Source organism: Mustela putorius, unplaced genomic scaffold (genome assembly GCF_011764305.1).
Source record: "Mustela putorius furo isolate JIRA1106 unplaced genomic scaffold, ASM1176430v1.1 tig00004007_pilon_pilon_pilon, whole genome shotgun sequence".
Lineage (NCBI taxonomy): Eukaryota > Metazoa > Chordata > Mammalia > Carnivora > Mustelidae > Mustela > Mustela putorius.
The window spans coordinates 4,105,014-4,125,800 of record NW_025422145.1 but is presented as its reverse complement, the minus strand read 5'-3'; the positions used below and the strand labels follow the sequence as shown (position 1 = coordinate 4,125,800).

Sequence of the window (20,787 nt, the reverse complement as noted above, 5' to 3'; positions counted from 1 at the left end):
TCCCTGGAGCGCATGTGGAGGACTCCTGCCCGCCCCCAGAAGGGAGGCCCAGCCCAGGCTCCCTCCTCCGGCCCACGGGGTGTTGGAAATGGGGAATCTCTCCCTCCCTCGTCCGTTCCCCCCCCCCCACACCCCAGTTTGGAGAACCCCAGGTTCTGCCCCCACAGGTCGAGGCTGACGTCGCCGCCGCATTTCTAGGAATGCCCCTATCCGCTGACTATATTTGGCGAGGGTTTCTAGGAAGGTACCCCCCCCCGCCCCCGCCCCAGCCCCCACCCGGACAGGCGGGCGCGCGCCGCTTCCAGGCTCTCGCCCTCTCTCCGGGGCAGGGGAGGAGCCGCCCCGCCTGGGCCGCCGCCGCCTCCCCAGCGCCGCCAACCCCCGGCCGGCCCAGCCCCCGCCCCGGGCCGGCCGTAGGGCGTTGGGGGGGGGGGGGGAGAGCGGGGGAGGGGGGAGCGGGGGGGGCGGGGGCGCGGCTTTGTGGCGGCAGCGGACCGTGGAGGCCGGGTGCAGCCCCGTCGGCTCCGTGCTCTCCGCAGAAAAGGATTTTCTACGCCCCCCGCCCATCACTTGGATCCTGTCTGGGGAGGGAGGGGTGGGATCTTTCTCTGGAAGTCACCCCCCACCCGCGGTGAAGGATTTGAGGCTGGGCTCCAATCGAGGCGGAGGCTGCAGGGCCCGCGGGCGCCCCCCACCCCGCGCACGCCTCCCGGGAGCCCAGGAAGGCGCAGCCCCGGGGGGCCCCCCTGCGCCCCCGGAGGAGGCAGCGGCGGTGAGTGTCCCCCCTCTTGCCTGCATGGCACCCTCCCCCCGCGCCGGGGCGGGGGCCGCGGCAGGTGGGTGCCCAGGCCCCCGAGCCCAGGGGGTGCGGGGCGGCCGCCTGTGGGGGGGGGGGGGTGGGGACGCGAGCGGGGAGGTGGTGGCGGGGGCAGCGCTCGGCTCTCCGGGGACCCGGCGCTAGACGCTTGTCTGGGCTGCGACCCGCCGCCGCTGCCGCCCCCCGAGGCGGCGGGGCTGGGCTACCTCCCCGGCCCCCTCCCCGGCTCCCGAGAGGGGCGTGTTAGGCGAGGAGGTGGGATCGGGGCGAGGCAGCCCCCCCACCTCCCAATGCTGGGGCTTGGAAATTAATGGGCGGTTGGAAAGGCAGCCACCCCGCCCCCACCCCGGAAAGCCCGTGCGGGAAACTGACTCGCTGCGTGACCCCGATATCAATGCCGCGCCGAGAGCAGGCCGCCCGCTCGCCCGTCCGCGCCCGCCGCGCCCCGCCACTCCACGTGCGCCCCGCGGCCCTCGAATGCTCGGCCCGGGCCCCGGGGACCGCCGGCAAAGCAGGGGAGGACAGTCCCCAGAGAGTTATCGCCTCCCCGAAGTAAAGTTGGCGGCCCCCCCCTCCCTCCCCCCCGAGGAGCAGGCGGCCATAGCACGTTGGCTTAGCTTTTGATGGGCAGGAGCCCGGGGTGGTGGTGGTGGTGGTGGGGAACGACACATGCAACTAGGTTCCGGGGTGCAGACTGGGGTTCCAGGGCCCGAGACCACACCGTGTTGCTCTGACAAGAGTTAGGGTAGAAAAGGGTGGGGGGGGGGGAGAGACATTTTGATTTGGGGATGGGGGGAGTGGCTTTTCTGCTTCTCCCCTGCTTCCAGTCCCCACCGTGGGGAGCGTTGGAATGTGCCGCTCAGATCCTCTGAGGACACATCCATATTTATAATTTATTTTTAGGAGAAGTTGTGAAAAAGAGAGGGGGTTTAAAATGGGGAGAAAAGGGGGGGGGTTGGCCCTTTCGGAACCCAGAGGCTAATTGAGCTATTAAGGTGGAAATAATTTTCCCCCAATCGGGGCAATCAGCAAATTTGACTTTAATGAGGGACAATTAAGGGCATAAATAACTAAACTTTAGCTGGCTGTGGGGGGTGGGGATTGGATGCGGCACCGAGGGCACTCCTTTTGCGCTTTGCTGAGGGACATTTCGGGGGCCCAGCCCTCACATCTTCCCAGGGAAAGCTTTTTGGGCCCAACTTGTGGGGCTGGGGGCAGGAGAGGGGAAAGATACTGGCTTTGGGGGTGGGCAAAAGACCAGCCCCCAACCCTCGCACCACCATCCTGGCGTTTCAGTGAGATCAGCTGTCATCTCTATAGGCAAACCCAAGATTTCCTTTCATTATCCAGGATTCTCCAAAATCCTGCGTCCACGGGCCGCCTGCCCCAGGGCCGTGAGCTGTGGAAGGGAACACACTTCTTTCGAAAGGTTTTGGAGGCTGTGGTCCCAGAATCGGGGTTTTGAGGGCGAGATGAGTTTATGTTTTATCCAACTGGCCCACAAAGTCCCGCTTTTGGGGTCATTCTAAACATCGAGGGACTCAGGCCCAGCAGCCGCTGGAGAGAGAGCCAAGAGCTAACACCTCGAAGTTGCATGTCTAAAAGCTGATTGGAGAAGGTGGGGGGGCGGTTTGCTACTTTTGGTAAAAGTGAAAGGCTGTTGGGGGGGGTGGATATTCTTGTGTGTGTGTGTATGCGTGTGTGTGCACACGCAATGTGTGGTCGCACACACCACTCAGTTTGTTGAACCTGCTAAGTTTTTAAGAGCCTCTCGCCTTGGGAGGCCAGAAAGAGAGAAGGGAATCGTACAATTTTTTTCTTCCTTCAGTGGTTTAATGAGATGTCGTATAGGACAGGATTTGAACGGAATGAGTGCTGTCCCCCCTTGACACCCTCCAAATCAAACACCGTTGGAGCTCTGAATGGTAATGACGTTAGATTTGTCTTCAGGAGCACCCCTCTGCTGACTTCCAACACAGACTATTTCTTTGGTGCCTTGCTCTGAGCCATTTTTATAGGAAACTCAGGATCGTGTGTTCACGGGAGCTCTCTTAAGACAAGGGTGATGGGGCACAAATGCTCAGCCCGGAGTATTCACCTTATTAAGTTGTCTTAATTTACACACACACACACACACACACACACACACACACAGCCTTGCCCTCCGGCGGTTGTGACCTGTACAGACACCCACATACCTTAAGTTGATTTTACTTGCAAACCTGGATTTCAGTCGCATGTCCACAGCACCGAACAGGAAAGTGAGCTGTACCGGGAGAACTCTGGAACACAGGGTTCTTGATGGGAGCTTCTGTGTTTGTGACAGACAGGAGACATGTACACATAGATGATATTTGCACGCCGGGGCCTTGGCAAAAACAGTTCTTTACTTGCCGAGTTCTTTCTCTTTGTTAGGGGACACGATGAAACAGCACAATTTCCGAGAGTCCACCGTCCCAGCGTGGCTCATTGATGGGAAATTGTCACGTTGTGACACAAATTGTGTTTGTGCTTTGCTGAATCGTTGCCCCCCACCCCCCGCCACCCCAGAGAGCTGTCAGATCCTATTTGCTTTGCTAAATAAGGATATCTCGCCAAATTAGCCTGTAATGATACTTGTACAAATCCGGGGTTTTGCGTGAATTAACAAGGCCGGAACGGGGAACGTCGCGCCAAGACACTGAGCTCTCATCCAGGCGGTGAAGCCGTATGTTAACGTGCCTGGATGGCGAAGTGGGGAAAATCAGACAGAGTTTCGTGCGGGGTGTGAAGCGAGTCTGCTTTCCTGCGAGCGTTTGCAGTGGCACACGTAGCCGCCCCTGCCACGGCGCGTGTAACTCTGAATACATTTAGCGCAACTTTTCCCCCCTTCGGAGTCTGGAAACAGGCAGGGTGGCATGGGGAGAGGCTTGCAAATCAGGACTTTGCAGAGAGAAGTCTTCGGTGGTCTGGTACTTCCGCAGAGAATCACAGCTCCTTTGCTTATTCCTCCCTCTCCCTGCCTGCAGCGATAAGAAAACACACGTACACACGCGCGCGCACGCACACGCAGACACACACAGAAATTAACAAGGAACTGCTGAATGTGCTGAACGCATTTTGGCTTTTCTCTGTGTGAAATTTTCTCTGCTCTCCCCAGCCGGACCCCCCACCTCCTAGAGGTGTGGATTCCAAAAGAAAAAAAAAAAATTAGGAACTTTGGATTTAGTTCTTAGTAATATACACGATCTGGCGAATCTTATCGAGACACAAATGTTTCGAAGGGGGATCATACGATCTAGAGGGGTTAGTGCAAGGAGAGAAATACTTAAGAATAAAACATGCGTTTATGACTCAAACCAATGAAAGGTGGGAAAGTCCCTACAAGGGAACACGCCCGTTTCTTGCTCCCTAGCACCACCCCCAACACACACACACACACACACACACACACACACACACTCCACCTTATATTAAGAACAGAAAGCTGATTCTTGCCAGGTAAAGGTATGGCTTTCTAGTAGCAGATCAGCTCACCCTCTTTTCATTTTGATCGTGGAGTAAATACAGCTCATTTGTTGGGGACGGTTAAGGATAAAAATTAGCCAGATCATGGTTAAGGAAAACTCGGTCCTTAGAGTCACTTGCCAAAAAAAAAAAAAAAAAGTGCATACACCAACAAAATGAAACATGGTTCTGGAACTTTCTCTTTGCCCAGCATCCCAAACTCAGGAACATGTACAGTTCCCCCCCACCCCGTGCTGTTTATGTACAGAATGAGGGAAACAAAACCACCACACGACCGTGAGGTAAACCACCACCGACTGTATAGGCCGAGCAGCCACGCAGGTTTCTTGAGCAAAAGGATGGATGACATAGAGAACTGGGAAGGAGTGAGCTTTGGGGTGCTGCCGCCTGCCTGAGCCCCCAGCCCTCGTCTGGTCTCCTGCCTGGCATCTGAGGGGGTAGGAGGCATGTCAGTATTTACAGTCAGAGCCCTCAAGTTGCGGATTGTGTATCATCTTCCTTCTATCAAGCATGTGCATTTAAGGAGCCACAGGGTAAACTTGTTTCTCGGGTGTCCCCTGACGGGCCGCACCGCTCCATGAAAGGGAGACACACACACGTAGGAAGTGAAATTGCTGTTGGTGTCACAGGAGAGCCATCCTGGGGATAAAAATATATGTTTATAAAAATAAAAAATTAAAAAAAAAAAATGCACCCGGAAGACGGGGACGATGGAGCCTTTTGTCCAGGATTTGCTTGGCCTCCGCAGGGCAGGGAGGTGTTGGCCGCCTTGCGCCTGAACTTAGCTGTGCAGCGTGGTGTGAAAGCTCTCAGAGGCGTGCAGAAAACTAGGCTCTCTTGTTGGAATCGTGCGTGAGATCAGTGCCCGGGCCTGTTGGCATCTCTGCCCGAGGCAGCCTGGACTGCGGCCAGCCCAGGCCCGAACGTTGCCTTAAAGGCACGAACCAGAGCCTAAAAGAGCCCTTGGACAGGTGCACCGGGTGGGGGGGGGGGTGTTTCTCCTCCGGCCGGCAGCATTTGTTGGCCAGAAGAGGGGTGTTTGGCTCCTGAGGGTGGCCTCCCCAGAGACTGCAGGGCTTAAACTGTCCCGTTTACCACGTGCTCTCTGGCAAGGGCAGAACCCCACTTCCCTAAGCAGAGCCTCCCAGATGCTGAGAGGGAAACAGATGAGGCTGTCCTAGGGGCTTGGGGCAAATTCTCCTGTGCGGGAGCAGATGGGAGTCTAGAAGGTTCAGGGGCAGAGCTGTGCTTTGGCAGGCCAGCTGGAAGTCCTCTCGGGGATCCTTGCATTTGGGGTGGGCCCAGGGGGCGTGGCACGGGGCCAGCAGCATGTCCGCTACTGTGCGAGCCACCCGTGCAAGCTGCTGCCTTCCCCAGCCCTCTTCCGTCGGGCAGCGAGGAAGACCCAGGCTAGCAGGGTAAGGGTCGCAGCCCACAAGTGGGGAGAAAGCGTCAGAGGCCCGTCACAGGGCCTGCTGGGCAGATGAGGGGACCCCGAGCCGGCCTGGCGAGGAGGGGGTGAGGGAGCAGCCGAGAGAGAACCGGGTGGGCATCCTGGAGTGGAACTTGCAGGAAAGAAGCCAGCTCAGGCGTGTTGCACCCAAGTCAGCCAGTCCCACGGGACACCCACTTGGCCTTGTGGGTTCCTGATGGTATCTTACAATGGCATTCGAAGGTCCAGACCAGGCACTCGCAGGCCATGCCATATTTAGCCTCTGTTTCACCCAGAGAGTATTTTAGGTGCTGCTTGAAAGAAGAGATCCGGGCCGGGCCGCCAGCTGTCACATGGCGAGTGTGGAGTCGCGCCCCCTTGCCGGCCTGGCCCCAGCGGCCGGGTGCTCACCCGCACAGATGCCCCGCGTCCCTGCCAGAGCTCAGGGGCCGCGCAACAGGTGCCCAGAAGCCCGCGAGCACTCGGGGAGCGGGTTCTGGGCCGGGAAGGCTTTGAGTCCCAGGAAGGCTTTGCATCCTATTCTCGTTCAGTGGCGATAAGTGAGGTGGCCTCCATTCCCAGGGCTCGCAGAGGCTGTTTTCAGCCTCTCTCTCCTCTCGATGGCCCAGTGTGATAGGCCAGCTTGCTGAGCAAGCAGCCTCCTGCTCGGGTGTCAGCAACCAGGGAAAGGTTAACCCTTTCGGGGCCCGGGGGTGCCAGCCGGCATAGGGGAGCGGCACCCACAGAGAGCTTGCTGGCTGCCAGCCCCAGGGAAGCCAGTGCGCTGGGCTTCTCAGTCCTCGACCTCTAGTAGTCAGACCTGAGAGATGGTGTCCTGGACCTCAGCAGGACTTCCCCCCTGTCTGTACCTGCTTCTGCCCCATCAGCCATGTATGGCCATAGAAACCACTGCTCCCCTGTCCGGGTCTTTCCCCCTGGGTTTCCACATTGACTTTTTTTCCACGTTCCACATGAGGAGGTACTGACCCATGCGTGGTTCCCTTAGATCGGGAAGGAGAGTTCTAGAGGAATCCATCAGGGTCTTGGGGAAATGTCACGGGCGAATCGTGGAAGTGGCCTGATGCTTCAGGGTCAGTCTGTGTCACGGACTGATGCTTCTGCTTCTAACCGGCTCTGGGATCCCTGATCTCGGTGTTCCGGGCACAGAGGAGGCACATCTGTTTTCGAAGCCGCTGCACGGCGACCTGTGTAGCCGATTATCAGCCGTGGATCATCAGTCTTTTTGGGGGAGCTGGGAAGGGCCGGCCATGTACCCTGAAAGCTCTGGCTTGTTGAACGTTTGCACTAACTTCGTACATTTTTTTCCTTTTTAGTTTGGCTCTTGGTGCTCCGAGAGCCACCACTTCCTGCCCAGCTGGTTTGTCACCGCAGGGAAAATGAGGGACTTTTGGGGGCAGATGTGTTTCCGTTCCACTATCATAATGCCCCTAAAAATCCTTATTGCTCTTGCAGTATTCCTCGGGGTCCCTGGGCCAGCTGGGAACGGCATCTCGGAGGTCCTCCAGCGACTAAAAGAAGAGAAAGACATCCCCCCCCCCAAGCTCTCTCTGCACACACAATGTCCCCTACACTCACCCAGGGCGCATGACGGGTTCCTGCCCCAGCCACGGCCACGAGAAGGAAAAAGGCATCATCACAGACACTGGTTGCTAATCGCGCTTTTTCTGCCCTCCAGGGGCAGAGTGTTGGAGGTCAGGCCCGGGAACCGGCCGCTGTGGGGACTGGGCGCCGCCTCTGGGTAGGGGGAGAAAGGTGGAAAAGGAGCAAGTGTTACCAGTTTGACCAGGCGGGTGACGCAGCGCTCACCGTTCAGCCTGGTCCTTCCAGCCGGGCCTCTGGGATCTTCACCTTGGCAAGGGACCCTGGCCAGCCCTGGCGTTCTCCCCATCCCAATCCCTGAGCCAGGCTGTGTTCCCATTTTCTGCCTCAGTTTCCCTCTCTGCCACGGGAGGGGCCACCCTCCAGGCTCTGGCCTCGAATCGTTGGCGGTTGCCACCCACTGCTGGAGTGAACTCGGGCTGTAGGAGCCCCGAAGGTGCTTTGAAAATGGGGACGTTAGAGCCTTCACCGGGGAAGGTGTTAGTCCTGGTGTTTCCTAACGCGTGCCTTACAGGCTGAGGTGGCTGGAGGAGGGGAGAGCGCAGCCCCGCAGCGTGCACGTGTTTCTGGAATCAGCCTGCTTGCGCCTGGGACGCCCGCTGTGTTACCCCAGGCCAATGGCTCAACCTCTCTGAGCGGCTGTCTCCTTCTGTGTGAAACCCACAGGTTAGAATAGCCGCCTCCCAGGTCCGATGCGCAGACCTACCCAGCGACCGGAAGGGGCAGCCGGTTCCACGTGCCATTTCCTCTCCTCGGTATTTATTTCCCTGTACGGCTGATTTCTGTTGGCAGCAAGCACTTGGGTTCAGTTGAGCGTAGCGGATAGAAGGACCCCTTTTCTGTAGCAGCTTACATAAGTGAAAGAGAGTACGTGGCTTGGAAGAAAAATACTAAGCAAAGTATAGTAGAGGTGGCCTAAAGATGGGGCAGAAGTCGAGATGGTCAAGTTTCCTAGGCCCCCTTAATTTCGCATTCGTGTGTGTCTCAGTGATTCTTGGCACCCACATAAGTTGGATTGCCAGTTCAAATCTGTGGCGGGCTCCGCCCATGGCAGCCTGGGTGTCACAGGTCCCCCCTTCTCAAAGCTGCCCCCCTCCCCCGCCGCACACCCACGCCAATGACATCACGTCCCACCCTACCCCCCGACCCGCCGTAACTCAGATCCGTCTCTCGCCAATAGGATCGTCAAGACCCAGAGCCCTTCCTCCTCCCCATGACACCTCTCTGGGCCTTGGTTTCTCAGTGGGATGGGAAGAATAAATCCTGTGTCCCAGATCGAGAAAGTCACAGGGCTCCATCTGGCAGCTACTGCGGTTCACAAATGGCACCCGTGGCCCTGGGACAGGGCAGGGGCCACAGCAGTGCCCTCAGCCCAGAGGGACACTCCTTCGACAGGCCACCCCGCGCCAGGCCCGGGCACCAGCTCTCTGCCCACCCTCCTGGGAGGGTGGCTTTACAGGGAAACAGCAAGGGCTCGGTCGCAGCCAGCAGGGGCGGACTCTGGTTTCACTTTCTGCTGTGTCATGGGGTGGGGGGTGGCATCGGGGCCCAGCTGGCCAGCTGGGGCAGGCACCAAGAGCCTGGCGGACAGCTGCTGGCCCAGCTGCCTGAGCACAACCCATGCCCCCGCCCCGTGCCGGCCAGGATGGGGGCTGGGTCTTCAGGCACCCCTTCCATGCCTCTCTCCCACTCGGTGGGGAGAACCCCAGGTGGAAAAGCCAGAAGGGAATGAGACGGTTTCTTTAGCTACGGGATCTTCTGGAACAAATTCTTAAGCCACTCAGTCCTGAAATTCTGAGAATTAACAACTATCGATTCCGGATCAGAATGCCTCGGCTAGACGCTTCCTGCCACCCTTCATGAGCTCGGGGCTGTGGAGGGCCTGCTGTGTGCAGAGCACCAGGCCAGGGGCTCAGAGCCCAGCCGGGAGCAAGACAGCCTCTGTCCTCATGGGGATCCCCCCTTGAGTCAGGAGACAGACGAAAGAGAAGGCAAAGAAAGAACCCCACATTAGGGAGGAAATTTCACACCCTAGGCTTTGGTGTTAGGGTCTCGGGGAAGGGGCGTGCACCCCTGCCTGTGTGCGCACTCAGGGGTGTCTCAGTCACTTGCTGACTCCTGGGACACACAGGTGGGTTAAGAACACACAGACCAGGGGCCAGATGTCCTGGATTGAATCTGGACATTTTTGAATCCAGATTCTTCCATTGACTGGTATGTGACCTCAGGCAAGCTCCCTCTCCTCTCTGGGCTCTGCTGCCCCGTCCAGAGGTGCTAGAATAATAGAACCCACATGGCAGGGCTGCGGTGAGGAGGTCATAAACGCACGTCCCTGAAGAGCTCCCATTGAGCATGCGCTGCCCAAGGCATAACCGTTTTCTAAGAGTAACAAACAGGGACTGTTCTCATAGGCACTTGACATACCTCGTGTACCTTTACAGCCGTAAGCAGCCCTTAAATGGGCCTTAACGGGTCCTTGTTCAGACGAGAAAACCGAGGTGCAGGGAGACTCCCAGCTGACAGGGTCTGACCCCACGTTGTGAGCCTGGTCCTGGCTTGAGTGACCTGATGTCGTCACCTGAACATTTTTAGTAATTTTGGCACAAGGGACCCAGGTTTTCATTTTGCGAACTAGGGAGCCAGCCCTGCCCAGATCTGATTTATGCCCCCAAAGCAGTCCCTCTGAGCGCCTACCATCCACAGAACCTACAGCCGGGTGCAGAGTGATTTTCCATCAGTGCAGGGTTTGGGATGGGATGGAAATCCTGGGGACAACAGGAAGATCATTTCCAGGGCTGAATCGCCCAGAGACTTCTTGGTTTGCTTTTTGCCCCTCTGAGAAGTCAAGGGGGCAACGGCCAAGGGCAGCCACTGTCATTCGTTCACGGGTATATTCCTAGGACCCAGCGCATATTAGCTGTTCAGTTAACGTCTGTGAAGCGAAGCGAATGAATGAGGAGGCTGCTGTAGTTGCTGATCCAAACAGATTGATAGGACGCCTCCCAGAAAAGCAGATCGTCAGGGGTGCAGTGTGAGCCCTGGCTGTCACAGCAGGCTTCTGGGTAGGCCCTGAAGGGGGTGGGGATGTGCATCTCATTCCCCCCCCCTCCCCCTCCGGCCCCGACCCCACCTGCTAACACTCTGCAGGAGGGTGCTGTTGAACGGCTTCTGCTGGGGAGCTCAGAGACAGCATGGATATTTAGAGACATGTGGGCCCAGATTCCCTAGCACCTGTTATTGGAGAAGATGCAGACAGAGTTCAGTTAAAAAAAAAAAAAATACTCAGGTTTTAGTTCTGGACAGGTGCAAATTCCATCTGGGGGTCAAGGGGGTAATGTCCTGGGCTACTAAATGAGAATCTTCCTCTGAGATTAGAGGCCTTTCATACTCTCACAGCTCCAAATTATAGATACTACTGAGAAACAGAGAATCATCTCAAAAGCCTTTAAGATATCTCAAACAATAATAAACATTTGTGTGTTTTCACCAACTGTTTTCACAGGCACGATCTCCACTGTGTCTGATAACCCTATAAAGTTCTTTTCTAAATAACAACCATTAGCATATACTGAGTGCTTTATACGTGCTAAGCACTTAACACACATAAAGTCATTGCCCAGGCAACATATAAGGGAGACACTGTTAGCGCCTTCAGCTTGCTGATGAGGAAGCACCTAATTAGAGAAACTGACCTGTCCAAGGTCACACAGCTCCTGTGATAAGCTGGGGTTCAATCCTGGATCTTGGATCTCAGGGACCAGCAGACTTTCCCTCTAAAGGGCCAGATACTAAATATTCTCAGCTTTGCAGGCCATATGGTGTGTGTCACAGCTACTCTACTCTGCCATTATAACAAAAAAAAAAAAAAAAAAAAAAAAAAAAAACCCAGACAGCACAGAAATGAACGGATATGGCTGTGTATTCCAATAAAACTTCATTTACAAAAACAAGACATGGGCCGAATGGGGCCCACAGGCTGTAATTGGCCCAACCCTGAAAAACTTGCCTCTGGTTTGGCCCCTGGCAATGTTCTCTCCCATCCTCTCTCTCCTCCCTGTGAAGTGACTAAGCTATTTTAGGTGAGAGACCCCTAGCTCTGGAGACATTGAATTGGCCTCGCTATTCTTGAGGAAATTATGAAGCTCTTGGAATTTATAACTATTAGGAATTATTAGTGACTGCCAGAGTAGGACACCATGGGGATCCGAAACTTGTAATTTTAATAGCTGTGACTGAGTAACTTTTAAAGAGGAAAGGGTTATAGTTTAGAAAGATACCTCAGGGGGCACCTGGGTGGCTCAGTGGGTTAAGCCGCTGCCTTCGGCTCAGGTCATGATCTCAGGGTCCTGGGATCGAGTCCCGCATCGGGCTCTCTGCTCAGCAGGGAGCCTGCTTCCGCCTCTCTCTCTGCCTGCCTCTCTGCCTACTTGTGATTTCTCTCTGTCAAATAAATAAATAAAATCTTAAAAAAAAAAAAAAGATAGATACCTCAGTGGGACGCCTTGGCTGTGGAAGGAACGTCTCCTCAGAGAAGGCAGTTCTCTGAAGTCTGTGAGAATGGAAATAGAATGAAAAACCTCTTAAGGCCTAAGAAGATAACTGAAAGGCAGGATAGCGGGTGTGTGTGTGTGTGTGTACGCGCGCAGAGAGAGGGTACGGGAGAGGGGGCATTTCCCAAAAGGCTGTGTAATTTGCACAATGAAAATATGGGGCCCTTTGTTCAAAAAAGTATTCAGAAGTTGACGATGGCAACGGCAGAGCATTAAACCAAACGCAGGTCCTGTGCGACCGTACGTGTCACCTGCCCATGAGGCCCTCAGAAGGATGCCCGAGCAGAACTAATTCATGAGACAACAGGAACGTAAGCCTTGGTGCCTAGGAGAGACGCAAGCACTCCTGACCCCCAATTCCTGAAAGATTTCCAAGAGAAGTTGGGTCTCCCCTGTGGGAGACCCTGGCATAAGGGACAGAGTTCAAGCCCATTCCATTTGAATCTCCAAAGAGAAGATGACCCCGGCTGACATGTGGGTCATAAGTTCTTTAAAAAAAAAAAAATTGGCTGTTTGCCTTAAGCCTTCTCCCCAAGAGCCTGGGGTTGTTTTCTGTGGCTGCACCATTTTGTCCTGGACTCGGAGTGTCCTCTGATCTCATGGCAGATGACGGGGCTGTGGTCTTCAGAACAGAGGCCCACTGGTCAGCAAACCATCCAGCGGCAGGACTGCTAGGACACGTTTGTAAGGCAGGCGGTCACTGAGGCAGACACTGGCAGCCCATCGTGGCACCCAGTCCCTCTCGGCTCAGACAGAATTCCATTAGCCTTCTCAAGGACAGCCTCCACCAACCGAAGGAACCTTATTTCCTGTGCTGATCGAGTCTCCTCTCAAGAATGTCTACTTTCTTACTCAAGACACCAGAAATTCAGAGCCCCCCGAGGGTGGGTGATGCCCAGCGATGGACTTCTATAAAGAGAGCCTTGTCGTGGAGGGGTATGTACAACACGACCGGGGAAGGGGTCCGCGGAGGATAGAGGGCCTCCTTGATAGACCAGAGGAGGACCTGGTACCTCCTCCTGCTGTCTGCGGCAAGTTCAGCGCGTGAAGGGATGTGCGTTCGCTGCTCAGTTGCCTCCCAACGCCACAGAAGGGGCACGAACGGAGCCAAGGCAGCGCAGCCCTCCACAAGACAGGCGCAGTTCCCACCCTTAGCAGAAGCAGCAATCGTCAGCCAAAGAGGAGGAGAAAAAAAAATTATTATTTATTTATTTTTTTAAATTTGCTCACAACAACCTAATGATGGGAGCCAGAAGAGAACTACAACAGGTCTGAGGTTGAAAACCTGGGGGCAGCAGCTTGGGGTTGGGAGAGATGGGTACAGCGGGATCTTAAAGCTTCAGACTCGAGATCGAGATCATTCTCTGCCAAGTAAATGTAGAAGCACAGCCAGAAGATGACTCTGGAGGTGTTAGATGGCTCTGGGTTGTTTCTTTCTTTCTTTTTTTTTTTTTTAAGATTTTATTTATTTATTTGACAGAGATCACAAGCAGGCAGAGAGGCAGGGAGAGAGGAGGAAGCAGGCTCCCTGCTGAGCAGAGAGCCCGATGCGGGGCTCGATCCCACGATCCTGAGATCATGACCTGAGCTGAAGGCAGCGGCTTAACCCACTGAGCCACCCAGGCGCCCTGGGTTGTTTCTTTTTGTTTGTTATTTGTGGGGTTTTCTTGCAGGCACCTGCTCTCCCTCCCACCCCCACCCCCACCCCCACCCCCACTTCTGCTGAAACACCTGACGCTGGTGGGAATCCAGCCAAAGATGGCCGCTGGCCACACCCATCCTTCCATCACGTGGTCCAAACATGGACACGTGACAAACAGGACCCCGCCCAGCAGCCCACTTCCGGGCCGGACCACAGTAATTGGTCCAAGTGTGGTCATGTGACCTAAGCACGGCCAATCGGGGCTTGTCCCTCCTGGAGCGGGTGGGAAGTTTGCTTTATTAGCTCGGCTCTCTAGCATCTGATGGTAACCCGTGGCCCCAGAGACCGAGGTCCACAAGCCGAGAGGGAGAGAGGAGAGGTGGGATTGGGGTGGGGAGGATGGAGGGAGGTTGGCGCCAAGTTCTGACCCCGTAGCCTTACAGGTGCCGGATGCAGGAGCCGCTCAGCCCTCCCTGCCCATCCCAGCTAGCGGAGTGATGACTCCGCCATAGTCCCTCAGATGGACCCTGGTTTCTCAGCAGACCCCAGTTTAGGACGGGGGGGACCATGTCCTCTTCGTGGGCTATGTGACACTAAAAGGGGTAGGTTCTCCTCAGAACTCCTGGTCCCCAGGTGGGCCTGCTGCCCTTGAGAATGGAAGAATCCCCAGGCCCAGGTCCGTGTGCTACCCCGTCCACCATTCATTTCCCCCCCGAGTCGGAGCTGGAACTTGGACTCAGGCCCTTCTCCTGCTCGCCTCGGCCTCCCCAGCCTCACCCCCCGGCATACCCCCACCTCTCCTCTCCACCAGGGACCGTGCATGTGGCTTATCCTGGCCAAAGCTCTCATCCCTACCACGTTAACATTTGTGTTTTCACAAATGAAAACCTGTTCATGCCTGTTTTCCCCGCCGTGAGTGAGGATCTTGGCATGGAGACCCTGGACATCTTTGCGCCCCCCAGCTGCTGGCGCAGAGTAGGCGGACAACAAGCATGGAAAGAATGGACGTAGGGAAGGAAGAGGAGGGGACAAGATGAGTGCATTCCTGCTGATTCCTGGTCCCACCAGTGGGGCCCTGGCAGGGTCACGTTCTGTGCTGGCATCCCCTGCTCAGAGGTCTCCCTCCGAGTGGACACACAGCCCCTACCCTCCAGCGACCCCTCCCTATTCTCTCTGGGGCCTTCTTGGCTCCTGTCTTCCATGTTTTCTTTCTTCAGCCCTTGCCACCACCACGGGTCCTTCTCTGTGTGCCGTTTATCTTAGTTACGATCTCTCCTCTCCTGCCGGCATGTCAGCATCAGCTGGTCAGGCATCTCTGTTTGGTTCCATGCTGTCCCCTCGGGACCTGGACCGGTGCTTGCCCCCCACTAGATGCTCAGGAAATATCATTTGTGGGGTGCATGAATGCATTCTCTGTGTTCCCCCCAAAACACAGGACCAGCAGACTTGTCTCTTAAAGTACCTATGTGCTTTGCACATTTTATAGGTGCAAAATGTGATGCGTTCGTTTCCTAGGGCTGCCCTAACAAATGGACACAAACCAAGAGGCTTAAAGCGGCAGAAAGGATTTCACTGTCCTGGAGGCTTGAAGTCCATAACCCCGCAAGGCTACACTCCCACCAGGTGCTTCAGGGGGAGAGCTGTACCTTGCGTCTTCTTGCTTCCGGTGGCTCTTCCCGTGGCTCCTCCGGTGGCTCCTTGGGTGGCTCCTGTGGTCCTTGACTTGTGCCCACATCGCTCCAATTTCTGCCTGGCTCTTCATACACTTCTGTGTCTGACTCTGCGTCTCTCTTCCAAGGATGCGTGGAGTGACCATCTGGATTATCCAGGATAACCTCATCTCAAGATCCTTTACTTAAGCCCATTTTCTGCCACATAAGTTCAAATTCACAGGTTCCAGGGACTGGAAAGTGGGCATCTCTAAGTGTCTCTCTGGGACCACCGTGTAACCCACGCCAGGTTATTTGAATAAAGAAACCAGAAAAACTGGGGTGCCTGGGTGGCTCAGTAGGTTAAGCATCGGACTTCGGCTCAGATTGGGATCTCAGGGTCCTGGGATGGAGCCCTGCATTGAGCTCCCTGCTCAGCGGGGAGTCTGCTTCTCCCTGTGCCTCTCCCCTTCCCTCCTGGCTTGTGCTTTCTCTCTCTCTCTCTCTCTCTCACTCTCTCTCTCAAATAAAATCTTTAAAAAAACGAAAAAGAGTCTAAGAGTCTCTCTCTCCCTCTACCCCTCCCTCCCTCTCTCAGGGAAAAAAAAAAAAAAAGGAAAAAGAAACAGAAAAGCAAGGATTCCCATAACCCCTCCATTGGCCTGACAGATATGTAAGGAGAAGAGTATTATTTTATATTGCTCCAGAGTATGGAAATCGTTTTTAAAAACACGATTTCAGGTTATTGAGTTGCCCCAAGTTTTTAAAAATAAAACCATGCTGGTGGTAAGAAAAACAGTTCAGAAGAGAATAGTGTGGGAAATGCAGAACACCCACCCCTTCGCGATGTATCGCGAATTCCGCTTTCTGAACGGTAACCGCTGCATGCACTTTGTATAATCTCCATACATTTTCGAAGCATGTTCACGTGTGTTCACTTTTTTTGCCCGTGACATGAAGCAAGCCGGGGGCGTTCCAATACATCCTGAAGATGTGACAGCCCTCAGACCCACCTCGTTCTTTCTAATGACTTCTGGCATTGCACTATACTTAACCTGTCCCCTACCGGCCAGCATTTCAGTGAACACCAGGATTTTGGCCATTATAACATATACTCTCTTTGGCATGTGTCCAAGTATACTCATAGGGTACATTCCTAGAAGCAGAATATCTCTGTCTAGAGGATACATGCCTTTTTAATTTCTGCAGCTCCTGTCCAGTGCCCATCAAGAATTCGTGGGTAGGGGAACCCGTTTCCATGCCCTTGCCCACCCCAGGAAGGACGCGGAGAAAAGTCCAAATGAGGTAAACAGACTTGCCAGACCTGGGTGGGGGTGGGGGTGGGGGTGGACGTGGCCCCCCTCTGAGGTGATAAGCTGTTCAGAGTCCTCCTCAGCTTGGGTTTTATAAACAAAGGCCGAGTTTGGGGAGGTGAGCCAGAACCGTGCAGCGGGAAGCGTTGTGCAAGTCAGTATTTATTTCTTTAGTGCAGTTAGAACTTAAATATGGTCAAAACATATTCTTCTTTTAATTTACACAAACAAATATGTTCCCCGGCTGACACCTCCAGTGCCAAGTTTCTAGGGGAAATGAAATTCTACTGTGAGATTATAAACCACTAGGGAGAAGAGAATAGAAAAGCTGCCTTGAGTTTGCTTCTTGCGTCCAGAAACGGGCTGCTGAGAGGTGTCTCTTTCTGTGTTAGTTTCAGATCAACCTGCCAGTAATTTTAGCAAGTGAGCCATGGAGCGCATAAAGGCCAGAAGATGGAAAACACTCCAGGGTTGATAAAAGGAGTTCTGCGCGGCTCAGAATCGTCCCTCCTCTGGGCCCACCGAGATCTATCCGGAGAGGGTCTGATGGATGGAGGAAAAAGAAATGAGACGACGTGGAGTCTCCCTTCAAGGGCTGTGCTCATATAAAACCGAACAACTTGAAATTGTTCCAAGAGGGGATTAAAGCAACATGTTATTTTGAGTGATTGCTTAATTTATTGAGCTGCGGCTAGATCTGTAACAAAATACAACCCCTGCAACGGGTAACCTCCTGATGCAATTGAACTTCTGCAATTAAGGACTATTTTCCAAGAGTTTCTCTGGAATGGCTTAGAATCTTCAGCCTCTGTGGTGGGGTGCTTCTGATCACTCAACTTCTGGGCAAGTTTTGGTGGTGGTGGTGGTAGTGTGTGTGTGTGTGTGTGTGTGTGTGTGTTGTGTTTTTTTGTTTTTTGGTCCAAGAGCGACAGGCTGATGTCAATAAGGAAAGGAAGCAGTGTTTATTGACTGCCTTGTGTTCACCATGTGCTTAATAGACATTATCTCTAATCCTGACAACGGCCCAAAGAAGTAACTCTGATTAGTCCCTATTTTACAGATATGAAGCTTGTAGCTATTAAGTCATTTTCCAGAGTGACGCTGTCCAAGACTGGAGCTACTAGTCTTATGTGGCTATTTTTGTGTGAATTAGCTAAGGGTTAAAAAAATCTGAACATTCACTTCCTGGGTTGCACCAGCAACTAGTTTAACGGGCTAGTGACTACCACATTGCACAGCAATGACACAGCAAGAGACAGAGACTGCACAGCACAGAGAGACTTTCAATTACTGCAGAAAGTTTGAGGGATCGCTCTATCAGTGATCTGAAAGGCAGCACAGCAAGAGACAGAGACTGTTTCGATTATGGCAGAAAGTTCGAGGGATTGCTCTATCAGTGATCTGAGAGGCAGGAGCTGGGAGTGCCAGGATTCAAACCCAAGCTGCTTCGAAGGCAGCACCATTCTGTATCATCCCTGGCTTCCTTCTAATCTCCCTTTGGCCAAGAAGCAGGGACTAGAGCAGTGATTCTAAGCCCTGAATGCACATTAAAATAACCCAGACTGCTTTAACAAATAATACTGATGGAAGGGTCCTGGCCCCAGGATTCTAACTTAATTGTGATTGGGAGGATTTTTAAAAAAATATTTTATTTACTTGATAGACAGAGATCACAAGTAGGCAGAGAGGCAGGCAGAGAGAGGGAGAGGAGGATGCAGGCTCCCTGACGAGCAGAGAGCCAGATGCGGAACTCGATCCCAGGACCCTGGGATCATGACCTGAGCTGAAGGCAGAGACTTAACCCACTGAGCCACGCAGGCGCCCTGTGGGAGGATTTTTTTTTTTAAGTCCTCATGTGATTCAAGTGTGCAGGCAGGATTGGAAGCCGCTAGATGAGAGGATCCACACATGGGATAGGGGAAGGAGCTGGTTCATCTGCCATGAGAATGTGGCCTCTCATGGACCCAGAAGCAGACATCCTCCAGACTCATCTCTAAGTGTCCTCCTTAGAGAGCTCAGGTTCACATCTGAGGGGACAGACTGAAGTGCTTTCTCCCATGCTGCCTGCTCGAGGGGACACACAAAGAGCTCTGCTTTTAGAAGCACACTTTGTCACACTGTTGGAGAAGGAAGGAGTCGCAAATGCAAAATCAGACAGAGTGAAAACCCCGTAGCCCCAGATTTGAATTGAAAGTATCAGGGTGAAGTCCTGCTAGATTTTGCCTGACAAAATGAAGCATATGTTTCCGACCACGTCTCCGGAAAAGGTGAGAAAGAATGAGCAGTCCGGCAGCTACCTAAGCACCCCTGGCACCCACATTATGGTCTCTAAACACCGCTTTTAACCAGAAATCAGGACTCTGTGGAGATATGGTTGATTCCAGGTGTGATGCAGGAAATGGACAGGTGAGCCTGAAATATCTGGTCACCCAGGTCACATGGAGCTGTCAGAGACTTCTGGGGCCATGTCAAAAAGGATGCAGAGGATAGTGTGAAGAGGCTCCCACTAGCCAAAGATGGGACAATTCGAGTTACCTCAAGGTATTCAAACATGTTGTATATATCCACATCTATGAGGTCACCAAGATACTCAAACCTAAGTTACCAAGATACAGGGGCACCTGTGTGGTTCAGTCAGTCAGGCATCTGCCTTCAGCTCAGGTCATGATCCCAAGGTCCTGAGATTGAGCCCCGCATCGGGCTCCCTGCTCAGCAGGGAGTCTGCTTCTCCCGCTCCCTCTGCCCCTTCCCCCCAGTTGTGTGCAAGCTCTCTCCTCTCTTTCTCTCCCTCTCCCAAATGAATAAACTTTAAAAAAAGAAAAGTAGAAAAACATAAACTCATTTGTTACCTCTCAGGATGCTGAGAAAATAACTCATTATTTTGACAACTGTCAAAGGGAAAGAACCAAGCAATTATCCTTTCTAGTATGAATAATAGCTTGCAGTAACCCAGTAGTTGGTAAGGGCAAGCTTCCCTTTATGGAAGTATTCCAGCTAACAATCAAAGACAGAAGAATAGGACTAGTATGCCATGATTTTGCAACCCAGTCATCATCAATGGCTACTAATGTCAAAGAGAGGGACAGTGAGACATTATAGGCCTTCAAATGGAAATACTAAACAGCCACTGCAAGGTTATACAAACACACACACACACACACACACCCCAAACATGAATCTAAGTGAGCTTTAGATCTAGCTGATTTATAAGAATTATAGCTAGGAGAGAAACACAGGTAACAGCAACATGGGGATACGAAAAACAAAACTCAGTCTGTAGGATGTGCCACAGAGCAATCAACCCAGTTTTTTCAACAAGGAAATTGCAAGAGAAGAAAAAGGGAGGACGTGAGTCCCCACAGGTTAAGGGAGACATAAGAGATACATCCACCAATCACAATGTATGAACCTTATATGGGTCCCGATTCTAACCACTGGAAAGAAAACATTTAGGGGACAACCAGAGGAACTGAACACTGGATATTTGCTAAAATTAAGGAACTACCTTTAGTTGTGGGAGCAATGATGGTGGTTAAAAAACAAAAAACAAAACAAAACAAAAAAACCTCTTTTTTTTTTTTTTTAGTGATATGCAAAAATATCTGCAGAAGAAATGGTTGATGTCCAGAATGTGCTTCAAAGTATGTGGGATGAGGGGCGAAGGGAAGGGGGTAGAGAGAGAACAAGATTAGCTAAGAGCTGGGGATTGTGGAAGGCAGGTGATGGGTAGCTGGGGTTCACTGTAGTGTATACTCTTGTATGTGCTTGAAGTTTTTCAGGATAAAAATAAGAATGCCAGCCTTTTCCTTCCCTTCTCTTGAGGGCATCGGCTTGGTCTGCCCACCCACTGCTGGAAGCTCGGGGGCAAGCCTGGGTAGCCAACTAGAGGTACATCTCAGCATGCACACATGTACACACACACACACACACACACACACAGACACGCAGCCATCTCCATGGCAACCAGCGATGTGAGAAAACAACCTCCACAAGGCTCCTGTCCACATGAGGATCAGGCCAGGCTGCCGGTGCCATGCCGGGCCACCGTAGCTGCTCCCCTCACAGAATTCTTAGATCTTCACAGGGGGCTCCTCCTCCCCACATCTGTCTACTTGAATCCCTTCTCTATCACTCCTGCCCCCCTCGAAGTGCCCCCCGAGGATGTTGAGTTCAATTCGCAGACAGAACAGGACCCTGAATCGCATCCAGATGTAAATTCTGATTTGACCACTTAACGGCAGGACCTTCAACTTCCCC

At 53.4% G+C, this 20,787-nt stretch overlaps 1 long non-coding RNA gene across 1 annotated transcript; it reads left to right on the top strand.

Moving 5' to 3' along the window:
* The first annotated feature begins 490 nt into the window (after nucleotides 1-490).
* On the top strand, nucleotides 491-17,194 carry LOC101683447. The gene is made up of 3 exons (XR_006604364.1): nucleotides 491-772; nucleotides 16,427-16,522; nucleotides 16,923-17,194. It is a non-coding gene; the product is annotated as an uncharacterized LOC101683447 (long non-coding RNA).
* The last annotated feature ends 3,593 nt before the right edge of the window (nucleotides 17,195-20,787 follow it).